The sequence below is a fragment of the Phacochoerus africanus genome, chromosome 16 (assembly GCF_016906955.1).
Source record: "Phacochoerus africanus isolate WHEZ1 chromosome 16, ROS_Pafr_v1, whole genome shotgun sequence".
In the NCBI taxonomy this organism is placed as follows: domain Eukaryota; kingdom Metazoa; phylum Chordata; class Mammalia; order Artiodactyla; family Suidae; genus Phacochoerus; species Phacochoerus africanus.
In genome coordinates, this window is record NC_062559.1 from 13,153,428 (window position 1) to 13,178,300 (window position 24,873).

The following is a 24,873-nucleotide window of genomic DNA, read 5'->3' on the forward strand; positions in this document are numbered from 1 at the left end:
CATGGGCACTTAGGGCATTTCCATTTCATAGCTGCTGTAAATAATACTGTAATGAGCATGAGAGTACAGACAGCTCTTTGATATCCTGTTTTTATTTCCTTTGGATAGATGTCCAGAAGTAAGACTGCTGGATCATATGGTCTATTTGTTAAAATAAAGGCAATTGTCCTTAAGATCTCAGGTCAGTCATCATGTTTCCAAAAAAGACTTCCCTGGCTACCATTTTTTATCCACGTCCCAAACCAACCCCAACTTGCTCCCACAACATCATCCCGCACAGCCCACAACACAGCTTGTGGTCATGCTTTATGCACTGACTGCATCCCTGGAAGTCTAAACACCCTGAAGGCAGAGACTACACACTTCATTTACTGTTACATCCCACATACTTTTCCATCACAATGCCCGGCGCAGAGTAGGTTGACACTGGTGAATTGAATAAAACTTTTCTTTTTTTTTTTGTCTTTTTAGGACCACACACGCAGCATATGGAGGTTCCCAGGTGAGGGGTCCAATCGGAGCTATGGCTGCTGGCCTACACCACAGCCACAGCAACGTGGGATCCAAGCCACATCTGTGACCTACACCATAACTCAGGGCAACGCTGGATCCTTAACCCACTGAGCAAGGCCAGTGATCGAACCTGTGTCCTCATGGATGCTAGTCAGATCCGTTTCCACTGAGCCATGATGGGAATTCTGAAACTTTTAAACCTTGAATCTGGAAAGAAGGTTATTTAGAGTCATGATAAGTTTATAATCAAAGAACTAATCCTTTCTTTTGTTCTTTCCTAGGCTTATACAGGGAGAGAGTGGCCAAAACCCATCAGAATACTTCCCAAAGTCCCACAGGCAAGGCCCACCCTGTCATCATGGCCTTCCTGCCAGTCAGTGTTACAACTGGGACTCCTGAGCTGGCACTTCCTGTCCTATACCCTTCAGGACTCACTATTTATTATTTTCATCACAAAAGCCAAAGCTCATGAGTTTTCATTCTAAACAAGGCCTTCCTTTGCTTATTTTAAAATGAAAAAAAAAAAAAATGCAGCTCTAGTTCAACTATCCATTTCTGGTTTTGAATTTTTTATATGTACATTTTACTTATTCATCCCAGCCCTTCTCTTTTGTTCCTCTACTAAATAGGCACAGGCATAACTGATATTTTAAACCACGAGGATTCAATAGACGATGTGTCTACAAGAACGATGCTGCTGTGAAATGAGTAAATTGTACTCATTCAGACACACACACTGAAGCAGAGACCTCATTCTCTCAGCTGATTCAAAAACAAGATGATAATATACGCTTGAAAAATCCTGGTATAAAGAAAGATGTTCAGGTTATCAATTGATCATTTTTCTAGGTAACATAACCAGCTTGATCTGTTTTCATAATCTTGAAACACAATGATGATTTTGGCATTATCTGGAAAAATGATATTGTTGTTGTTTTTTACCTAAACAATTCCTCTAATGGCAAAACCATCCAAATATTTCTTTTCTTTTTTTTTTTTTTTCCAGTCAGTTAGTTTGATTCTGACAAAACCTCTCTCGGTCACTATCTTCAATCAGTGAACCTCATGGTGTTGGTTACCGGTCATCCATTTGTCTAATCCTTCCTCAGCCCACCTTTATTAATCATCTGCAATATATCAAGTACAGGGCTAACCTATGGCCTCAGAGAACTCCTTCGTGAAAGGCCTTTGACACAAGCATCACCACTTTTATCCATTTCCTACAGAATCAGAGTGCTTCCAAAATATCCAGGCTTTTAAAAGTGCCCCTTTCTCAAAATCCAAATAAAATAGGCCAAAAAAACCCAAAAGGATAAAAAAAAAAAACAACCCACAAATAAAATAGGCCAAACTTATAAACAGAAAGTCTAGTCACTTTCTAAATATTCCTGAGGATTCTCTGGAAGTGCTCACATGTCCTCCTTGGTATCCAGATGGCTGTCCCCCTTCCTCCTGGACCACTCCCGGATGTATGTCTACTCTCCTCCAGGAGTTATTGTCTCCACACTTGTGGGAGGAGGCAGAGTGGGCAGCCTGCGTTGCCCAAGGCCACTTGCACACAAGACAGGCATTAGACTATTTAGCTAATCGGCTTCACTGAAAGCTGAGAATATCCTAAGAGAATGACCATGCAGAAAGGAAAAAAGAAATATGACTGCTCTTGGAGTCCCAAGGGGGCTGCTGGGGGTTCTCAGCCTCAAAGCCCATTCCCAGAGCCTTGGTCGCTCCCATTGCACATCTGCCACCAGAGGAAGTTGGAAAATCAGTTAAGTACATCTTGGGAAACCCTCAGACCAAGAAAACTACCCTTTTGCTTCATTCTGATTCTCTTTATTCTTATTCCTTCTTTTTAGGCCATGCGTGGGCCTTGCCTTCACACAACCTATCAATCCCACCCCCCCAAGAATATTCCTTCTTCTAAGATGAATCCTGACACAGTGCTTAAAATGTAAAACCACTCGCAGTCACCCTTTTGCTATATTTGGGTTTTCTGTGTACTTTCTACATCTATCATGTTTTACTGTGTTTTTTAAACAAAAAATTCTTTGTGCTAAAAAAAAAAAAATGTGAATGCTTCAACAAGAATCATTGAAGGTTTCAGAACAAGGAAGTGGTCAGAACTAAGAAGAATAACCTCCCTCCCAGCCCTTGCCCTGAAAAGGGTTTACATTGGAGACAAAGTAACATTTTCATTTCTGGGTGCTTTTAATTTATCCACTGCTAATTCTCTTCACTGTTTCTAAACCACTAGTGGGACAAACTCTTAATAGGTGTATTTGAATACAGTGTTTCTTTAAGGACTTGGATGCAGTAAACCTTTAAGGCTAAGCAAGGGAACCCTATTTTAGTTGAACATCTTGGCCCAAATTAAGAACTTATTTCTTGTACAGAGTTCTATGGGAAAGAGAATATTTACTTCTGTGTCTTTCCTAGAGCTCTCTCTCCTGACAGCCCCTTTAGCGCTATTTAATACAGAGGGGAAAAGAAGATTATTTCCTTCAAATGCCTCTCATTGTCACTCTGCCTATGTAATGTCAAAGCAACTGAACAGAAAACCAAACTGAAATTGCCTAGGGTATACAGGCTGTGTACACTGAATGTAAATGTTGGATGTTTTGAGGCCTTAAGGCCTTATTTTTAAAAATACCAATCCCCATTTAGAATGGATACTCAAGGAGGTGCTACTGTATAACACAGGGAACCACATCCAGTCTCTTTGGGACAGACAACGATGGATGATAACATAAGAAAGGGAATATACATATATACACACACACACACACACACACACACACACACACGTGTGTGTGTGTGTGTGTGTGTGTGTGTGTGTGTATGACTGGGTCACTTTGCTGTACAGCAGAAATTGGTACAACCTTATAAATCAACTATACTTTAACAAAAAAATGAAAAAAAAAACCCAACCTGAATTCATCCAATGAGATTAAAATATAACTATTATTATGAGGTCTGCCGAGCTGCCTTAGTTTTACCAGTGTGACTGAGAATAGATCAAAAAACTATCAAGAAAGTGTTCCATAATTTGGGATGTGCTCTTTATATTATCTCATCATCATTATCTGTCAGTTCCACCTAGCCTTAAATTGCTGATATTTATTCTCTTTAAAAAGAAAGTTAAGGAGTTCCCATCGTGGCACAGTGGTTAATGAATCTGACTAGGAACCATGAGGTTGCAGGTTCGGTCCCTGCCCTTGCTCAGTGTGTTAACAATACGGCGTTGCCGTGAGCTGTGGTGTAGGTTGCAGACGCGGCTCGGATCCCGCGTTGTTGTGGCTCTGGCGTAGGCCGGTGGCTACAGCTCCGATTCAACCCCTAGCCTGGGAACCTCCATATGCCATGGGAGCAGGCCAAGAAATAGCAAAAAGACAAAAAAAAAAAGTTAATATTTTTCTGATGGTTAAAAGTATGCACAATAATCATACACAAATGTGAAAATATAATATAAAAAAGCAAATAAAGGCATTCCCGTCATGGCTCAGTGGTTAACGAATCCAACTAGGAACCATGAGGTTGCAGGGTTCAATCCCTGGCCTCGCTCAGTGGGTTAAGGATCCGGCGTTGCTGTGAGCTGTGGTGTAGGTCGCAGATGCGGCTCAGATCCCATGTTGCTAGGCCGGCGGCTACTGTTCTGATTCGACCCCTAGCCTGGGGACCTCCATATGCCACAGGAGCAGCCCAAGAAATGGCAAAAAGACAAAAAAAAAAGAAAGAAAAACAAAAAAAAGCAAATAAAAACCAGCCATGATTCCACAACCCCAGAGATAATCAGTTATAAATTAGTACATTCCCTTTCTGCCATTAAATGTGTATAATAGAGTCTAACATTGGTCATTCATTGACATTACAGTTTCAATTTCCTCATCTACCAGTCTCTCACGATATTTTAAAGTCTTGACCTTCTCCCAACGCACAACTGTCCTGATGAGCCATAAGTTTTATTGAGTTTCATAAACATCCTTACAGCTTAAGTCCAGCCCAATCCTAGGCAGTACCTTCCCCTAGACACATCTGGATGTGAGGGACAGCCCATCAGAAGCCCAGAGAAAAACTCTTCCAAAGATGTCAGACACAGAGACGTGGTCCAATAGGAGGGCTTCATGCTTCGGAGGGGAGATGCTGACTTCGGCATGGTGCCTGTGGCTCAGAGTTGCCTTCAAGACCATTTCTCATTGATTTATGCTCAGACAGCACCCCAGGAAAAAGGTAGGGCCACAGCTCAAAATAAGTAAAAGGACTGTTCACTGATATTTCTACAACACATTGGGTAAAAAGTAGCCCTGTTTTGGGAGTCATGTGAAAAACCTAAGAGAAAAAGAGGCAAGATCCACTTCTGCACAGAACCCAGCAAGGCTTGGGTTCATGGAGGCCCCAAAAAATATTCCTGCACTTTGGCCCATGGCAGCCTCCCAACCCTGTGGATCACCTCAAATCAACGACAGCTCAGAGGGGGGCACTGAAGGCATTAGCTATTCACAAAAGGCGGTTTTAAAGACAGGGAAAACCCTATGAATACTTTCCACCCACAGAGCCAGATTGGAAGAGGAAAAAAAAAAAGTCGCGGGCAATGCATAGCCACTTATTAATTAACAAATGTGAAATAAGTCAGAGGACAGGTGTTAGCAGTGAGGGTAGGGGGTAGGGAAGGCTTTTTAGATGAAGGTTCTACATTAACAGGTGGAAATATGAACCATGGACTTGTATCGACAAAAGGGAACATTCCCTGGCCCAGGGAAACCGTTTGTAGAATTTACTCACCTTATGCCAGCTACATAAACTCTTATTCCTGACAAGCCAACAAATATTCTTTTCTGTCGCCAGTAGATAAATGAAATGGTTACAGCATTCTCTACTGTTTAATTATATATATGCTTGAAAACTATGAATGGTCTTTAATCCCTATCGAATTAATCCAATTATTTTTGCCTTTTCTGAAGCCAATCCCAAAGCCACTTCTTTTGGAATGAATTTAAGCATCCCTAGCTCTGGAGTCTGGCCCAGGAGAAGCACTGGATGAGAGTCAGAGTGAGGCTTCTCTCTGTCCCACCCACTAGGGAGTTTGTTTTACCCTGCAAAGCTAGAAAGAGAGAACAGAGCAGAGAGCATCTAAAATAAACCCATTTGCCAATTTCTCTTCTTAAAAAACAGCTACTAGTTGTTTCAACCCTGAGCAGATAAGGAGACAGGGGAAGAAATGTTCTCTCAGTCATGAGTCATCTGTGAATTAAATGGTTGTGAAAATAGTAAGGAGAACACATTAAATGACAAGCAGCATGAGATGAACATTTGTACAACGACTGTAACCACGGGCTACAGTTTCTCATCACACAGACAATTTTGGTTGACTTTCTCTGAAAGATAAGTAATGCAAATTCACTCTTCATCATCAAAAAAAAAATGTTTGATGCTGAATCAATCAATTGATCAATCAGGACCTGATGAAGATGATGAGAATTATAACACACTCACAGACTTTGAAAAACTTATGGTTTCCAAATGAGACAGCTTGGGGGGTGGAGGGGATGTACTGAAAGTGTGGGATGGGCTTGCTATAAACTTTGGTTGTGACGACTGTTGTACACCTATAAGTGCAATAACATTCATTAAGTAGTAAAAAAAGAACAGCAGAAATTGGCACAACATTGTAAATCAACTATATTTTAATAATATATATATAATAATGCATATATTATTAGATTAAAATATGTATTGTATCAATATATTAATTATATGTTGTATAATAATATGTTAATATTATACTTTTTACTCAAAAAATTATTAATTTTACTATATATACATATATAATAAAAGTTTCAAAGAAACACACTTCTGGAGGATACTCTGTGCCAGGTACTTCTCTAAATGCTTTACTTGAAGAGCTCATTTAATCCCCACACCAACCATAATAATTAAGTGCCATTATAGATAGATAAAATAGATTTAATAGATAAGAACCATAAGGCATGGAGAGAGGGAAAAACTTTTGGGGGTAACGTAATAAGTGGAAGAGCCCAATTTCAACCCCAGATACCGGGTGTTCTGATCAGGAACACCGACCGGAAGTGGGAAGAGCAAAGCTAACAAACAGATGAGGTGCGTCTTGCTGCCAAACTTGAATCTGGTTCCAAGATAGGTTTCCTTGTGGCTGCTAGTTCTGGAGAAGCTTGGCACATGTAGCTAGAGAGACAGAGGGAGAGAGAAGGCTGGGGTGGGCTGGGGTGGGGTGGGACGGCTGTGGCGTCCAGATGGGTGATTGATGTGAGAAGAGCTGAAGCAGGGCGGAGACAAATCAGAATGTGGGGAGATTCGGGGTCCCTGGAAGAAGTGCCACCAAGAATACATGTGTGCCGTTTGTGACTGTTTTTTATTCTGCCTCGGTTCGTTTGGCCTGCCGTAACAAAAATACCATAGAACAGGGCGGGTTAAACACCATGCATTTACTTCTCCAGCGGTGGAGACTGGGGAGCCCAAGATAGGGCGCTAAGTTTGGTGTCCTGGGAGAGCCCGCTTTCTGGTTCCTAGAGGGCTCTTTTCTCCGCGCAGCCTCACATGAATAAGGGGGTGCGGGCGCGCTACAGGGTCTCTTTTGTAAGGGCTCTTCTCCCACTCGTGACGGCTCCACCACCGCGACTTAAGCACATCCCCCAAAGCCCACCTCCTGATACCATCACTTTGTGGACTGGGATTTCAACACAGGAATGTGGGAGGGACACAAACAGTCCATCCATAACACACCCTATTCAGGTTTAAGTCCTGGGCTAAGCGAGAGTAGTCCTGTTGGATGTTTCCTCAGCACCCTCCTCCCCTTTAGGCTCTGCCTCCAGTTTGACATCTCTTTTATTATTATTATTATTATTATCATTATTATTATTATTACTCTCTTGTCTTTTGTCTTTTTAGCCCACACCCGTGGCATAAGGAGGTTCCCAGGCTAGGGGTCTTATTGGAGCTGTAGCCACCGGCCTACGCCAGAGCCACAACAATGCGGGATCCGAGCCGCGCCTGTGACCTACACCACAGCTCAGGGCAATGTCCGATCCTTAACCCACTGAGCAAGGCCAGGGATCCAACCTACAATCTCATGGTTCCCAGTCGAATTTGTTAACCACTGCGCCACAACAGGAACTCCTGACATCTCTTTTAGATTATGGCTTTAAAAGTATGGGCTTACAGGAGTTCGCGTCATGGCTCGGCAGTAATGAACCAGACTAGTATCCACGAGGATGAGGATTCGATCCCTGGCCTCGCTGAGTGGGTTAAAGATCCAGTGTTGCTGTGGTGTCGGTTGCAGACACAGCTCAGATTCCGCGTTGCTGTGGCTGTGGTGTAGGTTGGCAGCTGCAGCTCTGATTCGACCCCTAGCCTGGGAAATTCCATATGCTGCATGTGCAACCCTAAAAAAAAAAAAAAAAAAAAAAAGGCATAGGTTTAAAATTTCCAGTTCAGTCCCTTTTCATTAAGATATACCCCCAGATCAGGTCTCTCAAGCAAGCAGCTATTCATCCCTAATGGAAGCAGCACAGTGAGTGCACATCTTAGAATCATAAAGCAGTTTGGAGCAAGGCACGGTGCATGTGTGTGAATGTGGATTTGACCGGTAAACATAAAGCCTATCATCGGCAAGATGTTACATCCACCTTAGCACTGGAATGATGTCCCCTTCGAGGTACCCGGAATTGTTCCTCACCAGTGTCTGGTGGAAGTTCATATACTGTAAGTTTCATATACAGCAAACGCCGTCTTTACATAAACAAAACCATAGAACAGCCTTCAGTGGAACAATGCCCACAACTTACAGTTCTTGAAATTCTTGTTATTGTTGTTTTTGTCTTTTTAGGGCCAAACCCTCGGCATATGGAGGTTCCCAAGCTCATGGAACATGGGATCCTTAATCCACTAACCTAAGCCAGGGATCAAACCTGCACCCTCAAGATTAGTCAGTTTCATTACTGCTGAGCCACGACAGGAACGCCACTGAAATTCTTTATTGCTTCCTATCAGTTCCTCCCCTGTCTGACTCTAAGCCTAAAGATGCATAAGTGATCCAAATGAGGATGAGTTATTGCAAGATATGGATTTTGTTTTCCTTTCCATCCTTAAATATTTCTCTTTCTCTTTATTTTGACTTTTTTTGTCTTTTTTTTTTTTTTTAAGGGCCACACCTGTGACATATGGAGCTTCCTAGGCTAGGAGTCCAATCAGAGCTACAGCTACTGGCCTACGCCAGAACCACAGCAACACCAGATCCGAGCCGAGCCTGTGACCTACACCACAGCTCACAGCCACGCGGGATCCTTAACCCACTGAGCGAGGTCAGAGATCACATGCACAGCCTCATGGTTCCTAGTTGGATTCCGTTTCTGCTGCGCCACGATGGGAACTCCTATTTTGACATTTTTTTTATTGTGGAATACATCACCCACAAAGAAACACACACAATATTTACGCACATGCATACAGTGTAAAGAATAACACGACACATCTGTGTGATCTAGCTCTCTCCCAGTAGAATTTTTTTTAACACTTACAGGACTAGTTAGTAAACAAGAATAAAAACATTTTGTTCAAAGGAAAAAAATACACGTTAAACCCTCCTGAGGAATAAAGTTAAGAAATGTTCTTAAGACTGGGGAAAGTTTCCTTTTTAAGTCGAAAAAGAATTAAAATGGACCCAGTTGCCAGCTTTGACTTTGTCCCTTTCCCTTTATTTTTTTTCTCTTCTTTTCTTTTTTTCCTTCTTTTTCCTCCCCTTGCTCCCCTTCCCTGGAATCTTAAGTGACGTGAGACAGTTAACAGACAAGCCATGAGGCAGAAAGCTCTCCAAAGAACTGTTCTGACAGCTGTGAACATGAGACGTGGGCCAAGGATTCCAAGAAAGATGTGTAGAGACGTATAATCCTCTCCCATCAGTCCAACCACACGTTTTATAGCAGTTTCAGGGAAAGCAAACTGCTGCCTGAGTCAAGACCACCATATCACACCCAACACTTCTCCCGACTCTATTAAAACTCCAGCCCTGCTTGGAAGGAAGTTCTCTAAACGCGAGGTGCTCCCTGATGTACATCAGCCAATAGAGCCTTTAAATTCATATTTGAGTTGCCTGAACCGTATTCTCCTTTTAAAATTAACCTTCAAACACCCACGATTTACCACATTATCTACTTTTCACGCGGAAGAGAAAGCTAAGCTTTCCTTCGAGGACAGGCTCGCCCTCTCAAACTAGGAGGCACTCAAGGTAGAGATGGTCTCAGCAGTTACTAGGCTTTGCCAGTAGAGGGCAGTAGAGCGGTTGGAAGTAATAACCTGTCATCCCCAAATCGGTTGTCAGAGGCGCCAGGCATCATTGTAATTTTACCAACTTCGTTTTCAGAAACTTCCTACCTGAACCCCTTCGCTCACTCCTCCATCATGCTTTTTCTCTCCCATGTCTTCCTGTCCATCCAAAAACAAAAGCAGCATCTGACAGGGACGCTATGGGGCAGGATGGATAGTTCAGAGCCCCTGGGGAGCCATTTCGATCCCATGTGCGCCGCTCACTCCTACAAGAGAAGAGACGAATTAGAGAAAGTGTGTGGTTTCTGCATTCACAGAGTTGGAGTTAACGGCGCTTTGGGGATGATCTGGCTAAATACCCGCATTCTACAGGGAAACATTCTGAAACCCAGATAGCTGAGCTGACCTGCCCAAGGTCACAGAATTAGTGTCAAGGATGAAACTAGAGTCTGATATCGGTCCCACATACTTAGACTGAGTGATGATTAGTAATGACAACGATAATGATGTTTATTGAGCACTCATTATATGCCAGGCACTAGTCTAAAAACTTTATTTATTCCTTTCATCCTTACTGGAAGATTTTTCATTTGTTGTAGTCCCACTTGTTTATTTTGTTACTTGTGCTTTTGGTGTTAATATTTCTTCCAAAATCTTATGAGACAGAGATCCTGATTATTTCTATTTTACAGGTGAGGAAACAAACTCAGAGTAATTAAAGACCAGCTAGTGAGCAGTTTGTCAGAAGTCTTATTTCAGACCTAGAAATTATAAAACCACTGACAATTTCACTGCTGTGTGGTGAAATGAAAGAAATGAGGACAGCGCAAGAGCATTTTTCTTTAAGCTAGATTTATTTGACTTAAAATACTATGCTTTATTATATTCTGTACTTCTGATTTTAGAATATTAAAAATGCTCTTTCTTTTATGAGAAAGCAGTGAAAGTACAAGGTAGTTGGTGTCTTATGAATTGCATTTTTTAATGAAAATATATTTTCAACGTTGTTTATGTATGTGAAATTGCAGAGTCTGGAAAGCACTTCCCTGCATTATCTGCATCCTGTTAGGAGTCCTAGGAGAATTTTGTTGCTTTCATGCTTCCTTTGCAGGGATCTGGCTCCTGGAATAAGGGGATGGGGAGGTGGAAAATGACTCAAGTTTATTATATTGCTTGAATCAGTCAGGGCTTGTTGGATTGCAAGTAAATGACTTAAGCAAAATTTAGTATATATTAATTAGTTTAGCCAAAACATTTGGGGAACAATGACTCAAATTATGTCTTACATTATACCTCTTGGCTTTGCTCTCCACCATATACTGCTTTAATTCTGAGGCTCCACTGGGGCAAAATAGCTGCCAACAGCTTCAGACTTTCTCTTTGTTCAAGTTCAGAGGGGGGGAAAGTATGTCTCCCCAGTAGCTGCCACACAGGATTGTCTTTTCATTGGGCTGATTGATGTTGATCCTTTAAGGAGCCATACAGCCAGGGAGGCAGTTATGCTACTTGGCCGGTTTTGAGTTACACATTATAATGCTGAAGCTGGCTGAAGAATTGGTGCCACTGGCAGGACTTCCTCGACAACAGGAAAAGGTTTGTTCTCAAAAGAGAAAATTAGCTATTGGTTTTTTATTTTATTTTTATTTTTGTCTTTTTAGGGCCACACCCACGGCATATGGAGGTTCCCAGGCTAGGGGTCCAATCGGAGCTGTAGCTACTGGCCTACACCACAGCCACAGCAATGCAGGATCTGAGCCATATCTGCAACCTACACCACAGCTCACGGCAACGCCGGATCCTCAACCCACTGAGTGAGGCCAGGGATCAAACCCGCATCCTCATGGATGCTAATTGGGTTCGCTAAACACTGAGCCAAGACGGGAACTCCAAAATCAGCTCTCGTTGACAAAAGGAGGGATACTTGGTGGTCAGGCTAGCTCACGTTCGTTGTTTACCTAATAGATGTCATTCACCCACCTCTTCATTCAACTCTCCTAACAATTCTACCAAGCAAAGAATCATTTACCAGTGAAGAAACTGAGGCTCAGAAAAGCCAAGAAATACACAAAAGGACCAAGACTAGTTGCTCGGAAAGCCAGGAATCAGATTCTCTTTGGACTAACTTCAATGCTCAAGCTCTTGATTTTTTTTATTTTCTAATTTGTTTATCCTACCCATCCCTTTACCATTAAAACTGAGGATAAAATAAGCCACCCTGTGTCTTTGAGTCATGGCTTGATCCAGGGGCTCAATAACCACGCTTAACAGGACCACGCCTCCAATGGGCGAAGCGCTAGAGACTGGTGACTGCTCCCCTCGCCCACCTCCCCAAGGACTGAGACCTCTGTAAACACTTGCTCCCGCTGTCCTCGCCACAGTCAACAGGGCAACAATCAGAGGCAATGGTTATGTTTCACCTCTGGGTTGAAGAGAAAAATACAATCTGGAACAATTCTAGAAGGATCTTAAACAAGAGAACAGTGTTTCTGGAGTTCCTGTTGTGGATCATGGGAAACTAGCCCGACTAGTGTCCATGAGGATGCAGGTTCGATCTCTGGCCTCACTCAATTGGTTAAGGATCCAGCATTGCCGTGAACTGTGGTGTAGGTCACAAATGCCACTTGGGTCTGGTGTTGCTGTGGTTGTGGTGGAGGCTGGCAGCTGCAGCTGCAGTTTTGATTTGACCCCTAACCTGGGAACTTCCATATGTTTTTTAGGGGTGGCCCTAAAAAAGCAAAAAAAAAAAAAAAAGAGGGGTGGGGGAAACAATGTTTCTTTTAAATTTGATTTAGAATTTTCCAATGTGTTAATCATGTCACACCCCCACCTCACAGAACAGTCCTTTAGCCTTAAAAAAATAAACTTGTCTAATTAAATGTCCAAGAAGTGCATCGGAAGAGAAGAATTTCATCCGTAATATATTTAAGAACAGTTTCTCTATTCACTCGATAGCAAACATGGTCCTTATAATCACCCCACAACAGTTCCAGGAAATTATTCTCTGAAACAGTAAATCTGTCCAATCAAAATTGTGTTCACAGTTGTAAACAGTATTCAATGCTTGATGCCAAATCTAAAACAAGACCATTATTTGCAGCTCCAGATATCATTAGATATCCAGACGTGGGTCATAAATAAGCTTGCTTTAATAAAATACAAAACCATGGCTGAGTGTAATATGCAAGGGAACCGAGATCGTCCTTCAACGGGAAAAATAATTTTCATTATTTTCCAAGGAAAATGTTCACATTTGGGGGAAAAAAAAATGAGAGTCGTAAACTGAAAACAATTAGAGGTTTTGATATTAATGTAAAAGCAAACTAGTCATGTCAAATCTTGGCTGTCACCCCGTATCTGGCAGGATGGCCCATGGCCTTACATGCACAAAATTCCATCTTGGGGCATTGCTTTCTCAAATGGTCAGCCCACAGCCCATCTCCTGTGGCTCCAGAAAGCATACGTGAGTCTACTTCTTCCCCTTCTCACTCCTTCTCTCAACCCCCAACCCCTCTCAGCATAGACAACCTTTCAGTTCTAGTCACACACACACCGTGCAGCTCTAGGGTAACTTGCATGTCTCTCCAATGTCCATTTCTTTACGGTTTGAGGAAAGGCATCCCAGCTTAAGCCTAAATTGCGTTCACTGCTAAAGTCCAGATATGTGAGGGCACCTCCGATAAACTCACGGGGGACTTGCCAAAAAACTAATTGAGGAAAGAAAGACCAAGCCCTTCTGAGGAGAGAGCACGTCCCAAGAGAACAAGAGGCAGCCAGACACAACACACCTGATCCAGTTTTAAAAACGTCTTGGCTTTTCAAAAGGTCAAGGGCACGGGCAATCGTGGCCATGTCGGCTCAGAGCCAGCAGAAGTGACGTCCTAGCAGCAGGGGCACAGGTGCCTGGCGGGGGAGTGGGAGGGGATGCTCAGGGGGCTTTCAGGGCACCTCAAGGCACCTCTAAGCAGTGGGGCTGGAGCTGGGCTCCAGGGATGGAGTAGCAGGAACTCTACGGCAACTCAGCAGGCCCTTGGCAGACGCTTGGTTTTCAGTGTATGAGGATTAAATGGATTTCTCAAAACACCTTACGGGGAGGGGACTGAGCAGAGGCTGCGATCCTATATTGCGTCGCAGCAAAACAAGGATTAAATAAAAAGAGGGTGTCAGATGTTTCTCCTCAAATCCTTCCAGCTCCGACGTTGCGCGGTTTTCTAATTCTAACTAGACAATGGTGGTGGAAAGAAACCTTGCCCTGTGTCCCCTGCTCCAAACCTCTGTCCCCAGTCCTCACCCGCAGCAATTAAGCCTCCCAAAGACGGGAAAAAGAGCGACCGCTTCTGAAGGGGACACCGTCCCCCTCGTCGGGAGGGTCCGAGCGCAACGCCTGCCCAGCCGGCCTTCCCGCTCAAGCCCCGGCTCCTATAAAGTGGCCTCCTTCCCAAACTGGCTTCTCCCCTGCCTCTCACCTCCCACCCTCTCTGGGCATCTCGGGGCAAAGGGTTCGAAGAAAAGCGTAACGGTCTCCTTTTGTGCCCCCACATCTCATGCCAGCTACTTTCATAGGAACGTAGATACAGGAGCTTCCTCATCTCCCTTTACCCTGGTCCCCGGAGATCCCAGACTCAGGTTCCACATGACGAAGGACAATCCACCTTTTCAAAGGCACACAAGCGTTTATGAAGGCGTTTCAACTCAATGGTTATTAACATGAATTTGCTACTTTTTCAACTCCTTCCTCAGGTGTGCTTGGCCCGTAACCCTGTCCTGCTTCCTGGCAGTGACCTCTTGGCACAGCCCATAACTTAGGAGTCACTTTTGACTATTACGCACATGAAAACGTCTAATCCTTAAGTGATTGGAAATTGTTCATCTTCCCTTCTCCAAGAGAGCCAGATCCCTAGGTCCTGGGTTCTTGGCATGAAGAATGAACATAATTTGACTCTGAAATAACTTCTCTCTCTTTTCAAAACCTGGCTCCTCCAGCCCCTGCGGGGAGGGAGGAGAAATAAATGAAGGCAGTGATCACGTCCACGAGGGCGGGCGTCCTGACCCCCCTGTCACTGCGGGGACGAAGTGCGCGGGTATCTCGGGGGCGATGTTCAGTCTCACCTCGCCCCTCCCCACGCCTTGGGGAGGAAAGGGCAGGAGGTACATCCGGCGCATGAGAAATGATCTCTTCCTTTTGCAGCATGTGCCTCCTGCCCGTTGTCTGGATTGGGTGGCCCCTCGCTTGGCCCAGCAGCCACTGGGCAGCCCTGTGCTCCTGTCCCTCCCCTCCTCTCTGTGCGGTCCCTCCGTGCCCTCAGAGGGACTAGAGCGGGTATGGCCCAGCCTGTGTTCCAGCACCTTACACTGGGGCCCCTCCTTACGCTGTCGTTGTTCCAACAAGCCTCCTGCTTAGGATTCTCCAGACGAGCAGCGGCCAGGTCCCCTTATCCCACACACTTAAGGAGGCGTGGGTCAGACTCACCTGAAGCCGTCCCGCCCTGCTCTGCACCACTCCAAGGTCAGTACAGAATGAGTCTGTAGCTTCTGGAGCTCAAGACCCATCCATCAAGGAAGAAGATGAGGTCTCTCCTCACAGATGCCCCCAAATCCTATGGCTTAAGCCTTTGAAGGCCTTTCTCTTGGCTTCTTGGAAAAGAAATAAAGCCCCATGGGAAAGAGGAGCAAACCTCTTACCTGCACCCTAGTGACCCCCCATCTCCCATCCTTGGGCAGACAGGGACGGGACAGGGGACCACGGTCATGTGGCAAGTCAACCATCTCATAACAAACACCCAAAGGGCCCCAAAGATGATGGCCCTTTGGTAACTAACTTCAGGATATGGTGTACGGAGCTGTTTTGCCCTCAGCTTTATGCCTTTGCTGTAATTCCAGCACTAAAAGACAAACATTAGTCTCAATTTCTTGTTACAAAGTTGAATGGCTCAATGAGAGCTAAACTGAAGGAAAAGAACTCTGGCACGGTGCCAGTCCTCTCTGTGCCGCCAAACAGCCGCATCCCAAGCCTCCACCTATAAGGCCCCTCCCGCTTAGGGATAAACCTCATTCACATTCACCTGTCACAACTGCAGTGAGACCTCCAACCATCTGGGAAAGGAGATACCATCACTGGTTTGTAACCCAATGTAAGCATACTTTTGCTACAATAATAGACCGTCTAGAGACAATAAGAATAACACGCACAAAAACAACCACGAGACTTACACACCACCCCTTATTCTCATAAACTTGTTTCATAGATGGAAAAACTGAGAGCCATACATTCCCAAATTGCATGGAACAGAGTCAAAATCAGCATCTGAGATCTCTAATAACTTCAAACGACTCACAGCTCAGTGAAGAATAATGTTTTCGTATTCCTATATATATATATATATATTTTTTTTGTCTTTTTGGTCCTTTTTTAGGGCCGCACTCATGGCATACACTGGTGCCCAGGCTGGGAGTCCAATCAGACCTATAGCTGCCAGACTACACCACAGCCACAGCAATGCCAGATCTGAGCCACATCTGCAACCCACACCACAGTTCACAGCAATGCCAGATCCTTAACCCACTGAGTGAGGCCAGGGATTGAACCCCCAACCTCAAGGTTCCTAGTTGGATTCATTTCCATTGCGCCACGACAGGGACTCCTGCTTTTGTATTCCTAAATGAAAGTTCAAAACTGCCTTCCCACTGACGTTTCTGGCTAATTTTATCTGGAGGTTATTGGAGGAATTCTGATCTTCCAGTCTAAAGACCAGAATGACATTTCATGTAATTTTATGTATGTTTCATGAAAGCCTGATACATTTTGGACATAACTGGCCATCTCTTAAGTTGTGTGATAGTCCTCCCTGGAATGTTCTTTCATTTTAAATATATTATTTTAGGAAATTTTTTAGTCTAGTATAAGCTGACACATAGAAAACTTTGTGAATGCCTAAAATATATCAGGCACAAAGTCGGTTACAAACAAAATAGGCTTCTTTATCTAAAAATAAACAAAGGATCAGAACCTTTTGTCTGCCTGCAGCAAATGCTTTTCTTCACTTTTCTGACACACTTGTAGCTATTCTGCTGATAATCTGCAATTAGAGCATGATTCATTTGCCCATGACGGCAATGCAGGAGCCCATTTGTGTTTTTCTTAGCCACCTCCTATGGAGATGGAAAAATGCAGCATCCAAATTAGAGTATAAACCCAACCCCTCGAAGAATGCTTTTAGAAGCCTAGAGGTTTTTTTTTTCCCCCCTTCAAACTGTGTGTTAACGACAACAGTTTTTAGGAAGTTTCCTTAGGCTCACGCCACAGTGAGATTAGCCCAATACCAGGTCATGGGTGAGAACTGAGGCAGGAGGGAACAGCAGCCGGGCTTGACTCCTGAAGGAGCTGGCGGGGAACCTCTAAGGAAAGGATAAATTAGAACGAATAAACTGAGTAGATGTATATTTTGCATAAAACTCCAAATGTGCCCAACTTAAAAGAAACATTGATACATAGAGAAAAAGCTAAATAGTTGGCATCTTTATGACAAGTGGCTCTTAATCGAACATCATTCATTGCTCAGAAAAGGAATAAACACCACAGTGCCACTCTCATTCAGACATGTAGGGATGCTGCTATAATTGAAAAGGAATGTGATTTTATGCTAAAAATCATCCTCATACTAAAATATTTAAGAACAAATAATTTATGGCATTTGACAACCTCCAGTCATTTAGTCTCTAAAATTTTTAATTCGTGAATAATTTCAAAAGCATTGGAAAATCCTTTTTCAAAGGCCTCAAGATTAAATGCAGTATTTTATTAAATTTAAATTATAAAATTATGTTATTAATCATACTACTAATGTATTACATTTAAATGTAAATTAAATAATTAAATGTAAATATTTTATATTTGGTTAAAAGCCTCTTTCTGTCATCCGTAAAGGATAACATTTTTCACTGACTCTTTTCCCTCCTCTCCTTTCCTGGAGGTTAATATGTAATATTTTTATGTTTGGGCTTAATGTTTTTACATGTGTGTAATTCAAAATCACCCTGTAGTTTTCTGTGGGATTTCTAATAAGTAACTTTTTTTTTTTTTTTTAGGATGGCACTTGTAGCTTACGGAGGTATCCAGGTGAGGGGTCAAATGGAAGCTGTAGCTGCCGGCCCACACCACAGCCACAGCCACACGGGGTCCGAGCCACGTCTGCGACCTACACCGCAGCTCACGGCAATGTCGGATCCTTAACCCACTGAGCAAGGCCAGGGATCAAACCTGTGTCCATATGGATCCTAGTCAGATTCATTTCCGCTGCACCACGACGGAAACTCCCTAATAAGTGATATTATGCCACGTGGATCCAGCTTGCTTTTTGTACACCTTTTTTCATGTTCACCCATTCATTTGAACTGCTACAAAGTCTTCCATTGTTTGAGTAGCTAGAGTTTATCAGCCCTTTCCTTTATTTGGGTTTAGTTAGATTGTTTTCTTCTCATTTTCCTTTCTGTTGCAAACAGTATTGTAGTGAAGCTCTTTGCACATGTCATCTTGCGCATATGGGAATATTTCTCTAAGCTGACTTGCTAGATATGAGATTATCACGTTATAGAATATTAAAATCAGAAGTTTTGCCTGAGATCCTAAAATGATAGATCTCAGTTATCAAAGTGAGACGCCGGACCAAGACAAGACGTTCCAAGATTTCCCTGCTCTTATACCTCCCCCCATATTGAAAGTAAAACAGGGCCAGCTTGTTGCAGATGAAGGAGAGAGAGTTCATGATGAGAATTTCTTGGCGAGAACTGTGCTGTTAAGTCCTAGCCTGCCCTGTGAACATGCAGAAGAGAGTAAAGTAGGGAACTACTAGTTTCTCACTTCACTCAGATGAGAAAACCTTGAAAGGAGACTCCACAAGCTGCAGTGAAGGTCGAGGATGTGGCTCAGATCTGTTGCTGTGGGTGTGGCGTGGGCCTCAGCTGCCACTGCGATTTGACCCCTAGCCCTGGAATGTCCATTTGCTGCAGGTGCAGCCATAAAAAGAAAAAAACAACACAAAAACAAAAACCAGTAACCACGGAGAGGAATTAAAGGCAGCACCTCCCATAATCATACCTAATGGCCTACTTGTGGAATTTGGACCTGAAGGTTTAGAGGTACTGGCTTTCTCGAGGGAGGGGACATCAGTAAGACGAACTGAAATCTGAGGTGCTACTTAGCCAGCGGGCTCCTTAGTGGCCAGGAGGCAAAGGAGTAAGCTTGGTGGTGACTGATACTGATATTCTTGAAGAACCAGGGTTGCTGCTTCACAAAGGGAGCAGGAATGAGCATGTCTGAACACAGGGGACTGGGGTTCTCTGGGGTGTCACACAGTACTACCAAGCCCAGAATTTGCTGTCCATCGCCGTCTGTGAGCACATGGGTCTCAATGTGAGATTCCCAGAAAGGAACCCTGATAGGGATCTGAGTTCGAGTAGCTTATTTGGGAGTAAGCCCAGAAAACACCAGTAGGGAAGTGAGAAGGAAGCCAGGAAGGGGAAAGCCAGTATTAACCAATTTACAACTGGGGGCATTCAGCACCAATCCTGCCAGGCAACTCAAAGTCAGTGTGGAACACAGGAAGCCCCATGGTGGGGAGCTGGGCTGTCATCCAGCTCCAGGTCCATAGTGGAGGGCTGCTTCCAGGGGATTCTCTTTCTGACATTGCTGGTTTTCTCATGGAGCCTGGGCATCTCTTGTCATCGAGTTTGCAGGTATCCCCAGCAAGCAGCCTTCAGTTTGCAGAGGTAAATGCTGAGGATACATAAGGACCATCCGCTGCACACCACAACCCAGCAAGGGCAGAACAGTGAGAAGGTCAGGGGACGGTAGGGGCCACTGCACCACGCAGGCAACCCACCCCAGGTTAACTGCTGGGCCAGCAGGAGGGGACTCCAGGATGGTGACAGTGAAGGACGACGGATTAGAAAGTACAGCATCAAGACCACCTACAGGAGCAGGACCATCAGGCGTGGAGCACTAACCTGTTGCCTCATGTCTTCCAAGACATCACAACTGGGTACCACTTTGAGGAGGATGCATTCCTCTTTTCTGAGGACAGCGTGTTCCCAAGAAAGTGAAAATGGAGACTCTGTATGACAGTAACGAGCCTAAAATAAGGGGAGAGCATGATTACATTTGAGTGGCCGCAAGAAGGACACTGCATCTGACCCTAATGGCTCACAACATCTCAGATTCCCTTGCCTGCCTCCTGGACCATGCTGCCACATCCAGGGGTGACATGAACCTTCCCTGTGTGTGACCGGAGCGCCCCTTCATCCCTGTCACGGGGCCCAGACCATCAGCCACCCCTGCATCTTCTGCTTCTCTCGCCCCTTTCAGACCCAAGTGAAACACCCCGATAGTGTTTGGCATCCTGTGCCGAACCGAGGGGGCAGGTGGCTCAACCCCGAGGTGGGCTGGCGTGGCCTTCCGGGAGCAGACCTTGGACCAATCAGACGCAGCAGCGAGGAGCGACCCGCTGGGAAAAGCTTCGTTCTGTCCATCTCCCCTCCCGCACCGTACCTGCTCCGAGGCCGCTTCCCTGCGCAGCTTCATCTCCGCAGCCTTCGTCACTGAGGACGGCCAGGGGCAGCGAGACCTCAGGACATCTGTGCCATCTCCCTGGCCCCCGTTGCCTGTCCCTCCCTCCAGCTGCCCTGGATACGCACTTGCCTGCAGGTCCTGGAGCCTCGGCACTTCAAGCCCTCGCTCCAGGACCTGTGTTTTAGCAAAGCTGGCTGGCTCCACACCGCTTAACCAGGGTCACGCTCAACTCGATGCACACCTGGGAGTTTTTTGGATCACACAGGTGCTGTGAATTCCCGCCCCAACCCTGAAACGTGCGTGCGTGGGGCTGAGAACTCACAGAAAATGTTTTAAACCACCGCGCTGCTCTGTGCTTCACCAGGACTGAGGAGACAGGTAAGTCTCATCTGTGGGCAACTTTTCTTTCACCCTTAGCAGGTTCAAGGTGCTAATCAGACCTCTCTCATCTCTCAGACACGGAGCTGTCTTTATTCCCTTTCCTTCCGTGACTAAGTAAAGCCGAGGCTGCAGGATACAAGTACCTGCAGTGCCATGTGGGGAAAACTAGAGGTCCAGAGCTCACTCAGTCCTGGGGAACCCTGCCTTCCTGCGTTTCTGGTCTCTGGATGCTTTTCTTTTTTACTGCATGCTTTTAAGAAGTTGTTGCCTTTTGTTTAAGAAATTGTTACCTTTTGTTTCAAATTCAGCATCTTAAGTACTCAGTTGGAAGGGTTTTCTTGAGACATCTAGTCCACAGTGTTGCCAGGAAAAAAAAAAAAGTGAAGTGAGGAATATTCTTTAGTGAAGCTATCTTGAACTCACAGAAAAGTTGCAAGTACAGTGTAAGTTTTCCAGAATTATTTAGTTGCCTACATGTTACCTATCATCCACCCATCCTCAAATACTTTAGTGTTTTCTTGCAAAAAATATATAAGAATAATAATAGTAATTCTCCTGAAAACTCATAACCATAAAAATCAATTAATATCCAGTTCCCCAGTCGCTGTTCAAGTTTTGCCATTTGTCCTAATAATGTCCTTCACAGAAAAAAAAAAAATCCAATTCAGAAATCATGGGCTCTTGTCGTGCCTCTTTATTCTCTTTTCATCTGGAACCGTTCCTCCTTCTTTCTTTAACTTCTGTGACCTTGACAACTTTGATGGGAAAGGCTAGCTATTCTGCAAAACTCCCCTCAATCAGAGTTTGTCTGAAGATTATGCATCTTTGGCAGGAACATCGTGGGAATGAGATCATGTTACTATTACCGCATTTTCTCAGACGGCACATGGCTTTGATTGGTCTCCGTACTGATGAGTTTCGCTTGATTGAGATTGTATCTACCAGGCCGCTTCACCAGAAAGGGCCCCCTTCTTGTTTTGTAAGTAATCCGTATTTTGCGCGGCTTTTGAAATTATGTCAATTTTCCATTGCTCATCAAAATGTCAAGGTCCTTGTTGGATAACCTCTTTTGGTTTATGCACAGTGTTTTTATAAACTGTTACCATCTCTATTTGATGTGACAGTGACATTCAGTGTGATGCTCTAGCTTTCTCCTGTTCGGCTCCCAGGCCATCCCGGTGGAATGAACTAAGGAATATATGCCTGAATGTAATACATTCATACATTTATCTGTGGTTATTCCTCTCTCAACCTATACTGAGAACCTTGACTCCACACAGATGCCTCTAATTCCAAGCCAATCACTACAGGATCCTTTATAGTTTTGTTCCTTTCTACTTGGTAGTTCTCTGCCTCTCTGTGATAAGGGGGTATCTGGCTCCCAATCATCCTTAACATATTTATTTGAACAACACTCTGTATGTAACTCATCTCCACTCCTACAGGGGCACCCTTGACACCCCACACAACTCCCCCACCAGCCAGATGGCTACCCTCCCAAACACAGGGACTCCCTCTTTCCATGGCCTGGGCTCTGACACCCCAGGCCAGGCAGCCCCTGCAGGGACACCCCCTCACCCCACCCCAAGTCACCCACAGTATAGATGCTCACCTTACTCTCTTTGGGCTCCGTCACCCCACGCTGGGTCAGCATGACTAGTACCTGCCACCTCGCCTCAGCATGGGTGCCTGTGTTTTAACATTTAATACGCACACTTAACAAAGTGTAAAGTTAGACGATAATCTTATCCTCATCTTAATCAATTCATGGACTTAGAAAGTTTAATTCTTGTCCTCACTATATCTCCCCACCTCAGGATCTCACATTTTATTGTTGTCAGGGTTTTTTTCTCCCTTTTTCTATCTCCAAAAGTCAGAGTCATCTTACTTATTATCTTGGTTAGTTGATGCTTGCCTGTGTTGATCAATATTTTGCCTCATTTATTTGTCCCCTATTGCTTCATATATCCCACTCCCTCAATCTGGATTCAGTTTTGTTTTTTTGGCTACGCTCTATCTTTCATTGGTTATCCTTCAATGATCCTATCAGACTACTGATCTGTGAGAGGTGACCTTAACTTTGTCATCATCAGATGTAATTTTTTTGGCTCTCTCTCTAATGACAGTTGAATTGCATTGAACAGTGTAGGGTGACTAAGCATCCTGGCTTGTCTTGAACTGAGGAATTTCCCAGGACAAAGGAATTCACTGCTAAAACCAGAGCAGCCCTGGAAAAACTAGGATGGTTGGTCATTCTACTGCTATAGCCTCTTTTTTCAGTTGGCAGTGTTGAGACATTATTCTATTGTCTTCTGATGTCTACAGTACTTCTGAGAAAACTTCATTGTGGTACATTTTATCTCTTTGAGAGTAACTTGTTTCTCTCTGGATGCTTTTATGATTTTCTTTTTCCTTTGATAGTCTACTAGAGTTTCGCTATATAGTTTGCTTTCTCTCCTTTTTGCCTTTCTCTCTCTTTTTTTCTTTTGTCTTTTTAGGGCTGCACCTGCAGCATATGGAAGTTCCCAGGCTAGGGGTCGAATGGAGCTACAGCTACCGGCCTATGCCACTGCCGCAGCAACCTGGGGGATCCAAGCTTCATCTTCAGCCTACACCACAGCTCACAGCAACACCAGATCCTTAACCCACTGAGCGAGGCCAGGGATCAAACCTGCATACTGCTGAGCCACAACAGGAACTCCCTTTAGCTTTGTTTCTTATTCATCCTATTCAAGATTAGTTATACTTACTGAATATGAAGATTCATATCTTTAATCAATTCTAAAAGCTATTTAGCCATAATCTCCTCAAATATTTCTATTCCCTTCTTTCTGTTTATTCTTTTCTTTGGAAGTCCTGTTAGACACATTGTCTTCTCATTGGGCTTCTTAACCTGTCTTTCAGATTTTTCTCATCTCTGCATTTCTCAGTGCTACAATCTGAATAATTTCTTCCGCTCTGCCTTCCTGATAAGTAGGTATCATTTTCAGCGGTATCTAATCTGTTTAACCCATTCACCGGGTGTTTAAATTCACTGCCTAAAATTTCATTTCTAAAAATTCTACTTGGTTCTTTTTAAAATATTTTTATTATTTTTAGAGTGTTATGCTACTTATTTACATAGATAATTTTCTTTTATCCTTTAGATCCTTACAAACATTATTTTGCATTTTCATTCAGATTATTTCACTGAGTTCAAGAACTTTACGTCCGTATTTATATATATTTTGTTTGCTTAATCTCTTCCTCTCTCTCATGATGGATTATTTTCTCAGATGATTTAACATTTTGATTGTGTGATAATAGAGTGATCTGTCTTTTCTGTGAAAAACCTGTGGGCCCAGTTATGGGAGTGTATTTTCAAAGTGGTTTTATACTTGCTAGAACAAGTTACCTCAGGGATATCAATTCATGGTGTTTAATTATTTTTCAGTTTAGGGATTTGGAAAACACTTAGTCTTTAAGGATCTACACTTGTGAGATACAGGCCTGAGTTATCACGTCTTCTTGGGAGAATTTTGTTTTTATCCAGAGCTCAGATCAAGAGAGAGAATTTTCTCCATATCTACCTTCAATGGTGGACTGTTTTCTAAACATATCTTGCATTGAGGGTACAAATTTTGAGGGTTTTCACCTTATGCAAGTGTTGCATTTGCATAAGAGTTGACCTTTTCCCTTAGGCTTAAGGTCACCAAGACACAAAGTTTCACCCCAACCAATACCTGTATCAAGGAGAGACACAGCAGTGTCCCTAATACTGTGGTTTAATTTCTTTCTTGTGACCAGAACTGTGTATTTAAAATTGTTTCATCTAGAGTTCCCATGGTGGCTCAGTGGAAACGAATCTCACTAGTATCCATGAGGACCCAGGTTCGATCCCTGGCCTCACTCCATGGGTTAAGGATCCAGCATTGCCGTGAGGTATGGTGTAGGTCACAAATGCAGCTCAGATCTGGCATTGCTGTGGCTGTGGTGTAGACCAACAGCTACAGCTCCAATTCGACCCCTAGCCTGGGGACCTCCATATGCCAGGGTGTGGCCCTAAAAAGACAAAAATAAAAATAAAATTGTTTTATCTAGTATTTCTATGTATTTGTAGTGGGAGGTTTTGGACATTGCCTTAGTCC